The sequence below is a fragment of the Hemitrygon akajei genome, chromosome 2 (assembly GCF_048418815.1).
Source record: "Hemitrygon akajei chromosome 2, sHemAka1.3, whole genome shotgun sequence".
Lineage (NCBI taxonomy): Eukaryota > Metazoa > Chordata > Chondrichthyes > Myliobatiformes > Dasyatidae > Hemitrygon > Hemitrygon akajei.
Window position 1 is genome coordinate 193,290,430 of NC_133125.1, and position 10,735 is coordinate 193,301,164.

Below are 10,735 nucleotides of genomic sequence, written 5' to 3' on the forward strand. Positions count from 1 at the left end.
CACTTATCACCTACTACTTAGTATTTTTTCCTTCTCTACCCCACTGTCTTTGACCTCTCATCTTTTTTTCTCCAGTCTTGATGTAGGGTCTCGGCCCGAGATGTCAACTGTACTCTTTTCCATAGATGCTGCCTGGCCTGCTGAGTTCCTCCAGCGTTTTGTGTGCGTTGCTTGGATTTCCAGCGTCTGCAGATTTTCTCTTGTCAGTGAGGAAGTCTACCAGGGCTTCCAGAGGGATCTGCATCAGCTAGAAAAATGGGCTGAAAAATGACAGACAGAATTCAACGCAGGCAAGTGCGAGGTTTGGCATTTTGGTAGGACCAACTAGGGTAGGCCTTACACAGTGAAAGGTTGGGTATTGAGGAGTGTGGTAGAACAAAGGGATCTTGGAATACAGGGACATAATCTATTGAAAGTGGCATCACAGATAGATAGGGTCGTAAAGTTCTTAGTTGCCAGGCCTCTGGAACACTGGCCATCATAATACTTCTGTATTGAGTACAGGAGATGGGATGTTATGTTAAAGTTGCATAAGACAACTTAGGTGAGCCCTAATTTGGAGTAATATGTGTAGTTTTCATCACCTACCTACAAGAAAGGTGTAAATAAGGTTGAAACAGTGTAGAGAAAATTTACAAGGATGTTGTTGAGGAGGAACTGCATTATAAGGGAAGACTGAACAGGTTAGAACTGTATTCTCTAGAACATAGAAGATGCCGAAGAGATTTAACAGAGGTATACAAAATCACAAGGGGTATTGATCGGTAAGGGGCTGGATTTTTCCACTGAGGTTGGGTGGGACTACAACCAGAGGTCATGGGTTAAGGGTGAAAGGTGGGAAGTTTAAGGGTAACATGAGAGGAAAGTTCTTCACTCAGAGGTCCCTGAGAGTGTGGAATGAGCTGCCAGCACACTTTCGTGGATAGTAGGGATATGGAGGGCTATGGTCCCAGTGCAGGTCGATGGAAGTACGTAGCTTAAAAGTTTTCAGTATTGTCTAGATGGGACGAAGGGCCTTCTGTACTTCTCTATGACCGAATAAGGCTGAAACGTAAGTGAAATGGGCCATTTGCTTGAAGGACCAACACAGTCAGAGGATGATTTCTGATCAAGGGAATTCAGATTTCAGGGCGAGACCCTTCATCAGGGTCGCTCGCCTTCGACCCCCTTCTCTTCCGGTCAGCCAATCAGTAAGTAAGCGAAAGGACTCCCTCTTTTCCTTAAAACGTCCTCCCGCCCGCAAATGCGAGGTAACACCCAGGGGCGGAGTTCACAAATTGCAGACCGGCAGCCGGCGAGCTGTGCTTCCTTATAAGGAAGACATGCAAATGAAGCGCCGAGTGAGCAGCAAGAAGGGTTTTAAAAGCAGAAATGGCAAATAAAGAAATTATAGCAGAGTTGAATTGTTTTCTGGGCGGTTGGTAGCAAGTAGAAGCCAAATAATGGGTGAAAGATCGGGTTCGCGGTGATGTAAAGGCGTGATGTTAATGGTTGGCAGGGAGCGAGGGGGAGAAGAAAGCATACTTACCTGGCAGGGGAGAGACCGTGATCATGAAGGCGGTTCTCCCAGGACGAGGCTATTCCATTGTACTTCGGGTGTGCTGACGCCTGCGATGTCCCCAAATGCGGGATACTCGACTGCAAAATTTGTGGTAGTGGGGGACTGCGTTCGCGCTCTCCCCTGATTTCCGAAACTAATGACAGATTGTATTTCACTTCTTATTTCGCTTTGGTTACGTGACCCCGGGAGTCCGGTTTTGTTCTCTTTACTTTTCAATTCGGTAAAGGGCGGAGAGGCTATGCGTCTATAGGAAAACAAGCCCTCTTTTTGGACCAAGAACCCCAGGCAGCAGTTAGGGAACGGAGAAATCTACGTGGACCTTTTCATCTACTCCGAGATCAATCCAGTTCTCTCCCCCATGGCCCTCCGTGTTCCTTTCGGCAATTCCTCTATCACCACCCCCGTGCCTGGCACCACTGATCACCATCACGATCTGCACACTGGTTCCGAAAAGGTCGGCACAGCTCAACATCCAGAGCTGAAGGAACGAACTCTTGTTTTTCCATCGACGGCCAACGTACCCGCTGCTGCCTGTAAGGGGTTTGTATGTTTCTCCCTGTGACCTCTGGGTTCTCGGTTCCCTCCTACAGTCCAAAGACGTACCTGTTGGTAGGTTAATAGGGCATTCTCCCCTTTAATAGGGGAGAAGAAAGAAAAGGATAATAAATTTGAATGCATTGCTAGGGATGAAAAGAGAGGAGGCGGTGGAGAGTATCTTAAATGTATCTATTTTAATGCTAGGAGCATTGTAAGAAAGGTGGATGAGCTTAAAGTGTGGATTGATACCTGGAATTATGATGTTGTAGCTATTAGTGAAACATGGTTGCAGGAAGGGTGTGATTGGCAACTAAATATTCCTGGATTTAGTTGCTTCAGGTGTGATAGAGTAGGAGGGGCCAGAGGAGGAGGTGTTGCATTGCTTGTCCGAGAAAATCTTATGGCGGTGCTTTGGAAGGATAGATTACAGAGCTCCTCTAGGGAGTCTATTTGGGTGGAATTGAGGAATGGGAAAGGTGTAGTAACACTGATAGGAGTGTATTATAGGCCACCTAATGGGGAGCGTGAGTTGGAAGAGCAAATGTGTAAGGAGATAGCAGATATTTGTAGTAAACACAAGGTGGTGATTGTGGGAGATTTTAATTTTCCTCACATAGATTGGGAAGCTCATTCTGTAAAAGGGCTGGATGGTTTAGAGTTTGTGAAATGTGTGCAGGATAGTTTTTTTGCAACAATACATAGAAGTACCGACTAGAGATGGGGCAGTGTTGGATCTCCTGTTAGGGAATGCGATAGGTCAGCTGACAGATGTATGTGTTGGGGAGCACTTCGGGTGCAGTGATCACAATAGCATTAGCTTCAATATAATTATGGAGAAGGACAGGTCTGGACCTAGAGTTGAGATTTTTGATTGGAGAAAGGCTAACTTTGAGGAGATGCGCAGGGATTTAGAGAGAGTGGATTGGGTCAAGTTGTTTTATGGGAAGGATGTAATAGAGAAATGGAGGTCATTTAAGGGTGAAATTATGAGGGTACAGAATCTTTATGTTCCTGTTCGGTTGAAAGGAAAGGTTAAAGGTTTGAAAGCGCCATGGTTTTCAAGGGATATTAGAAACTTGGTTCGAAAAAAGAGGGATGTCTACAATAGATATAGGCAGCATGGAGTAAAGGAATTGCTCGAGGAATATAAAGAATGTAAAAGGAAACTTAAGAAAGAGATTAGAAAAGCTAAAAGAAGTTACGAGTTTGGTTTGGCAAATAAGGTGGAAGTAAATCCGAAAGGCTTCTACAGTTATATTAAAAGCAAGAGGATAGTGAGGGATAAAATTGGTCCCTTAGAGAATCAGGGTGGTCAGCTATGTGTGGAGCCGAGGGAGATGGGAGAGATTTTGAACGATTTCTTCTCTTCGGTATTCACTAAGGAGAAGGATATTGAATGGTGTAAGGTGTGGGAAACAAGTAAGGAAGTTATGGAACCTATGACAATTAAAGAGGTGGAAGTACTGGCGCTTTTAAGAAATTTAAAAGTGGATAAATCTCCGGGTCCTGACCGGATATTCCCCAGGACCTTGAGGGAAGTTTGTGTAGAGATAGCAGGAGCTCTGATGGAGATCTTTCAGATGTCATTAGAAACGGGGATTGTGCCGGAGGTTTGGTGTATTGCTCATGTGGTTCCATTGTTTAAAAAGGGTTCTAGAAGTAAGCCTGGCAATTATAGACCTGTCAGTTTGACATCAGTGGTGGGTAAATTAATGGAAAGTATTCTTAGAGATAGTATTTATAATTATCTGGATAGACAGGATCTGATTAGGAGTAGCCAGCATGGATTTGTGCGTGGAAGGTCATGTTTGACAAACCTTATTGAATTTTTTGAAGTAGTTACGAGGAATGTTGACGAGGGTAAGGCAGTGGATGTAGTCTATATGGACTTCAGCAAGGCCTTTGACAAAGTTCCACATGGAAGGTTAGTTAAGAAGGTTCAGTCGTTAGGTATTAATGCTGGAGTAATAAAATGGATTCAACAGTGGCTAGATGGGAGATGCCAGAGAGTAGTGGTGGATAATTGTTTATCGGGATGGAGGCCGGTGACTAGCGGGGTGCCTCAGGGATCTGTTTTGGGCCCAATGTTGTTTGTAATATACATAAATGATCTGGATGGTGGGGTGGTAAATTGGATTAGTAAGTATGCTGATGATACTAAGGTAGGAGGTGTTGTGGATAATGAGGTGGGTTTTCAAAGCTTGCAGGGAGATTTATGCCGGTTAGAAGAATGGGCTGAACGTTGGCAGATGGAGTTTAATGCTGAGAAGTGTGAGGTTCTACATTTTGGCAGGAATAATCCAAATAGAACATACAGGGTAAATGGTAGGGCATTGAGGAATGCAGTGGAACAGAGAGATCTAGGAATAACAGTGCATAGTTCCCTGAAGGTGGAGTCTCATGTAGATAGGGTGGTGAAGAAGGCTTTTGGAACGCTGGCCTTTATAAATCAGAGCATTGAGTACAGAAGTTGGGATGTAATGTTAAAATTGTACAAGGCATTGGTAAGGCCAAATTTGGAATATTGTGTACAGTTCTGGTCACCGAATTATAGGAAAGATATCAATAAATTAGAGAGAGTGCAGAGACGATTTACTAGGATGTTACCTGGGTTTCAGCACTTAAGTTACAGAGAAAGGTTGAACAAGTTAGGTCTCTATTCATTGGAGCGTAGAAGGTTGAGGGGGGATTTGATCGAGGTATTTAAAATGTTGAGAGGGATAGATAGAGTTGACGTGAATAGGCTGTTTCCATTGAGAGTAGGGGAGATTCAAACGAGAGGACATGATTTGAGAGTTAGGGGGCAAAAGTTTAAGGGAAACACGAGGGGGTATTTCTTTACTCAGAGAGTGATAGCTGTGTGGAATGAGCTTCCTGTAGAAGTAGTAGAGGCCAGTTCAGTTGTGTCATTTAAGGTAAAATTGGATAGGTATATGGACAGGAAAGGAGTGGAGGGTTATGGGCTGCGTGCGGGTAGGTGGGACTAGGTGAGATTAAGAGTTCGGCACGGACTAGGAGGGCCGGAATGGCCTGTTTTCCGTGCTGTGATTGTTATATGGTTATATATGGTTATTCTAAATTGTCCCATGATTAGGCCAGGGCAAAGTTGGAGGGTTGCTGGGTAGCACAACTCGAAGGGGTGGAACTATTGTTTTTCCATCGACGGCCATAGGCCATAGGGGCAAAAACGTCCCCAATGTCGCCCTCACCCTGATGGCCAGATTCGTGTGTGGCTGCGTCAGGTTGTGTGTGGATCCCAGGTACGTGGATCAGAACTGTCAGGAGCGGACTGCCAAGGTCAGAAAGAAACTGGGACTGTGGAGAGGGCGCTCCCTATCGATAGCGGGCAAGAACCTGGTCATCAGGTGTGAGGTGCTCTCAGGGCTGCTGTACTTGGCACAGGTGTGGCCAGTCCCCCGCTCCTTCAGCTCGGAAATCACCCGAGCCGTCTTCAGATTCGTCTGGGGATCCAAGATGGAGCGGGTCAGACGGACCACCATGCACAAGTCCCTGGACAACGGGGGCAGATACGTCCCCAATGTCGCCCTCACCCTGATGGCCAGCTTCGTGTGTGGCTGCATCAGCTTCTGTGTGGATCCCAGGTACGTGAGCACCAAGTACCACTACCTGCCCAGGTTCTACCTGTCGCCCAGGCTACGAAGGATGGGTCTGGCCCCTTTCCCGCGCAACACCCCTGTCAGCTGGTCGTTGCCACCATACCTGTCCTTCGTAGAGAAGTTCTTTCAGGTCAACGCCTTTGACCACAGGGACAGCAGGCAGTGGTCAGCACATAAGGTCCTGCAGGCACTGCAGGAGAAGGACGAGATGGACACGGTGGGGTGGTTCCCTGAGCAGACCGTCCCGTTCATCTGGTAAAATGCCTCATTGCCAGACCTCACCAACAGGCACCAAGACCTCGCCTGGCTGGCGGTGAGAGGGGCCCTCCCAGTCCGATCCCTCCTGTACGCCCGGAACATCGTCTCCACACCCCTCTGCCCACGGGAGGACTGCAGTGAGGAGGAGTCGGTGACCCACCTCTTTGCACACTGTGGGTTCGCGGAGAAGGTGTGGAGGAGGATGGAAGGGATTTTTTTTCCGGTCCCTTTTCCTTCTCCTCCTCAACCCCAGTTCCCGGCCTTCTCCCTGTAAGTTTTGATGCCGTGTCCAATCAAGAACCTGTCAATCTCTGCCTCAAATACACCCAACGGCTTGGCTTTCACCGCTGCATGTGGCAACAAATTTGGAGGGTGAGGAGAGATGAGCTTGGTGGTGGGATCTTGTTGGAGTTGGCAGAAGTTAAGGAGAGTTATGTGCTGGATGCAGAGGTGGGGGTTGGGGTGGTAGGTGAGGACAATAGGAACCATGTCCTTGGTGGGGTGGTAGGAGGATGGGATGAGGGCAGACGTGAGTGAAATGGAAGCAATGTGGTTGAGGGCAGTGTTGATGGTGGAGGAAAGGAAGCCCATCTTTTGAGGAAGGGGACAACATCTCTTCTCCTGGCAAGAAAAACTTCATGTCTGCCCTCAACCTATCCTCGGGCCACTAGGGATAGGGTTCCTCTTGTCCTCACCTACCACCTCACCAGCCTCCGCATGTAATTCTCTGTAACTTCCCCCATTTCTAATAGGATCCCACCGCCAAGATCATCTTTACTCACCACCCCTCCACTTTTTGTATCCACGCTCTGTCCACCAGAACAAGTGGGATCTCCCAGTGGCCACCCATTTTAATTCCCATTCCCATTCCCATCTCAACATGTCGGTTCACGGCCTCGTCTACCACGATGAGGCCACACTCTGCTTGGAGGAGCAACACCTTAAATTCCATCTGGGTTGCCTCGAAACTGATGTCATGAACATCGATTTCTTGAACTTCCGGTAATGGACCTCCTCACCATTCCCAATTCCCATTTCCCTCTCCCAACTTATCTCTTTACCTGTGTAATGGTCCGGTCTGTGAAATCCGCATTCCGCTTCACGATCCAGTCCATCAATCCTTATTCCGGGTTTTCCTGTTTTCCCTGGTTCCAGTGGGTGCCTTAATTGAGTAACCTGATTCTCGTTTTGGGCTGGCTCCATAAATAGCTTTGGGATTCAGCTGCTGGACTGTTCCCTTCCCTTCCTTCTGCAGCCTATACCTGAAGCCTTGCCTGCCCGGGAGTCCTGTGTCCTGTCCGAGCTAAGGCTTTGTTTCCAGTCTCCCAAGACCTAGTCAAGGCTTCGTGTTCTCGTCCTGTCTTGTAGCCACGCCATGACCTGTAGCCACATCTTGTCCTAGCCTAGACCTGGGTTCCTAGTTCCAACAAAGACCTGGGTTCCGGGTCCTTGTCCAGGCTCTGTTCTGGAGTACTGTGTTCCCTGTCCTTTTCTAGTCCATGTGGCTCACCCACCCAGAGTACCTCGCCCAGCCTGGTGCCGGAGATTTCTCGTCCTGTCCAAGTCATGGCTTTGTGTTCTCATCCTGTCCATGTGCCTCGTCCTGTGAAGGAGTTCCACGTCCAGTCCTGTAGCCACATCTTGTCCTCGCCTAGATACGGGGTCAGAGCCCGGGTCAAGACCCAGGTTCCGGGTCCCTGTCCAGTCTCTGGCTCGGAGTCCTAGCCCAGGCACCTAGTTCCAAGTTCCTTGTCCTGGTCCCGCTTTCCTAGTCTTAGTCTTAGCCCTGGCCCTGAATCCTAGACTCGTCCAGGGCTTATGTGTCAATGTCCAGCGTCGTTTCTTCCCTCGCTTTCTTGACAAACCTAGTCCTGTCCTTAGTACTTCAGTGTCAGTGTCTTGCATTTGGGTCTGTTCCCAACGGCCCCTTATGCCCATCACCTCCCTCCCTTCCTATTCTTCCATGGCCTCTGTCCTCTCCTATCAGACACCCCCTTCTCCGGCCCTGTATCTCTTCCACTAAAAAGTTCCCAGCTCTTTACTTCACTTCACCCCTCCCCTCTCACTTATCACCTACTACTTAGTATTTTTTCCTTCTCTACCCCACTGTCTTTGACTTCTCATCTTTTTTTCTCCAGTCTTGATGTAGGGTCTCGGCCCGAGATGTCAACTGTACTCTTTTCCATAGATGCTGCCTGGCCTGCTGAGTTCCTCCAGCGTTTTGTGTGTGTTGCTTGGATTTCCAGCGTCTGCAGATTTTCTCTTGTCAGTGAGGAAGTCTACCAGGGCTTCCAGAGGGATCTGCATCAGCTAGAAAAATGGGCTGAAAAATGACAGACAGAATTCAACACAGGCAAGTGCGAGGTTTGGCATTTTGGTAGGACCAACTAGGGTAGGCCTTACACAGTGAAAGGTTGGGTATTGAGGAGTGTGGTAGAACAAAGGGATCTCGGAATACAGGGACATAATCTATTGAAAGTGGCATCACAGATAGATAGGGTCGTAAAGTTCTTAGTTGCCAGGCCTCTGGAACACTGGCCATCATAATACTTCTGTATTGAGTACAGGAGATGGGATGTTATGTTAAAGTTGCATAAGACATCTTAGGTGAGCCCTAATTTGGAGTAATATGTGTAGTTTTCATCACCTACCTACAAGAAAGGTGTAAATAAGGTTGAAACAGTGTAGAGAAAATTTACAAGGATGTTGTTGAGGAGGAACTGCATTATAAGGGAAGACTGAATAGGTTAGAACTGTATTCTCTAGAACATAGAAGATGCCAAAGAGATTTAACAGAGGTATACAAAATCACAAGGGGTATTGATCGGTAAGGGGCTGGATTTTTCCACTGAGGTTGGGTGGGACTACAACCAGAGGTCATGGGTTAAGGGTGAAAGGTGGGAAGTTTAAGGGTAACATGAGAGGAAAGTTCTTCACTCAGAGGTCCCTGAGAGTGTGGAATGAGCTGCCAGCACACCTTCGTGGACAGTAGGGATATGGAGGGCTATGGTCCCAGTGCAGGTCGATGGAAGTACGTAGCTTAAAAGTTTTCAGTATTGTCTAGATGGGACGAAGGGCCTTCTGTACTTCTCTATGACCGAATAAGGCTGAAACGTAAGTGAAATGGGCCATTTGCTTGAAGGACCGACACAGTCAGAGGATGATTTCTGATCAAGGGAATTCAGATTTCAGGGCGAGACCCTTCATCAGGGTCGCTCGCCTTCGACCCCCTTCTCTTCCGGTCAGCCAATCAGTAAGTAAGCGAAAGGACTCCCTCTTTTCCTTAAAACGTCCTCCCGCCCGCAAATGCGAGGTAACACCCAGGGGCGGAGTTCACAAATTGCAGACCGGCAGCCGGCGAGCTGTGCTTCCTTATAAGGAAGACATGCAAATAAAGCGCCGAGTGAGCAGCAAGAAGGGTTTTAAAAGCAGAAATGGCAAATAAAGAAATTATAGCAGAGTTTAATTGTTTTCTGGGCGGTTGGTAGCAAGTAGAAGCCAAATAATGGGTGAAAGATCGGGTTCGCGGTGATGTAAAGGCGTGATGTTAATGGTTGGCAGGGAGCGAGGGGGAGAAGAAAGCATACTTACCTGGCAGGGGAGAGACCGTGATCATGAAGGCGGTTCTCCCAGGACGAGGCTATCCCATTGCACTTCGGGTGTGCTGACGCCTGCGATGTCCCCAAATGCGGGATACTCGACTGCAAAATTTGTGGTAGTGGGGGACTGCGTTCGCGCTCTCCCCTGATTTCCGAAACTAATGACAGATTGTATTTCACTTCTTATTTCGCTTTGGTTACGTAACCCCGGGAGTCCGGTTCTATTCTCTTCGCTTTTCAATCCGGCAATCCGGTGAAGGGCGGAGAGGCTATGCGTCTGTAGAAAAATAACGGCCTCTTTTTGGACCAAGACCCCCAGGCAGGAGTTCGGGAACGGAGAAATCTATGTGGACCTTTTCATCTATTCCGTGATCAATCCAGTCCTCTCCCCCATGGCCCTCCGTCTTCCTTTCGGCAATTCCTCTATCACCACCCCCGTGCCTGGCACCACTGATCACCATCACGATCTGCAAACTGGTTCCGAAAAGGTCGGCACAGATCAACATCCAGAGCTGAAGGAACTCTTGTTTTTCCATCGACGGCCAACGTACCCGCTGCTGCCTGTAAGGGGTTTGTATGTTTCTCCCTGTGACCTCTGGGTGCTCGGTTCCCTCCTGCAGTGAGATGCTGAAGATGTTCTATAGGTCAGTTGCGGAGAGCGCCCTCTTCTTTGTGGTGGCGTGTTGGGGAGGAAGCATTAAGAAGAAGGACGCCTCACGTCTTAATAAGCTGATAAGGAAGGCGGGCTCTGTCGTGGGCAAAGTACTGGAGAGTTTAACATCGGTAGCTGAGCGAAGGGCGCTGAGTAGGCTACGGTCAATTATGGAAAACCCTGAACATCCTCTACATAGCACCATCCAGAGACAGAGAAGCAGTTTCAGCGACAGGTTACTGTCGATGCAATGCTCCTCCGACAGGATGAAGAGGTCAATACTCCCCAATGCCATTAGGCTTTACAATTCAACTGCCAGGACTTAAGAACTTTTTAAAAGCTATTATTAATGCTTTTTGAGTTAGTGATTTAGATGCATATCATATTATTACTGAGTTAAGTATTGTATGTAATGAGTTTTTTGCTACAACAAGTGTATGGGACATTGGAAAAAATGTGGAATTTCCCCATGGGGATGAATAAAGTATCTATCTATCTATCTATCTATCTA

At 47.7% G+C, this 10,735-nt stretch overlaps 2 non-coding genes across 2 annotated transcripts; both read left to right on the forward strand.

Annotated features, from left to right (window-relative positions):
• Positions 1–1,520: 1,520 nt before the first annotated feature.
• On the forward strand, positions 1,521–1,684 carry LOC140722532 (U1 spliceosomal RNA). Its single transcript, XR_012097655.1, has one exon. It is a non-coding gene; the product is annotated as a U1 spliceosomal RNA (small nuclear RNA).
• Positions 1,685–9,556: 7,872 nt separating this feature from the next.
• Positions 9,557–9,720, forward strand: LOC140722509 (U1 spliceosomal RNA). The gene has a single exon (XR_012097641.1). It is a non-coding gene; the product is annotated as a U1 spliceosomal RNA (small nuclear RNA).
• Positions 9,721–10,735: the final 1,015 nt, after the last annotated feature.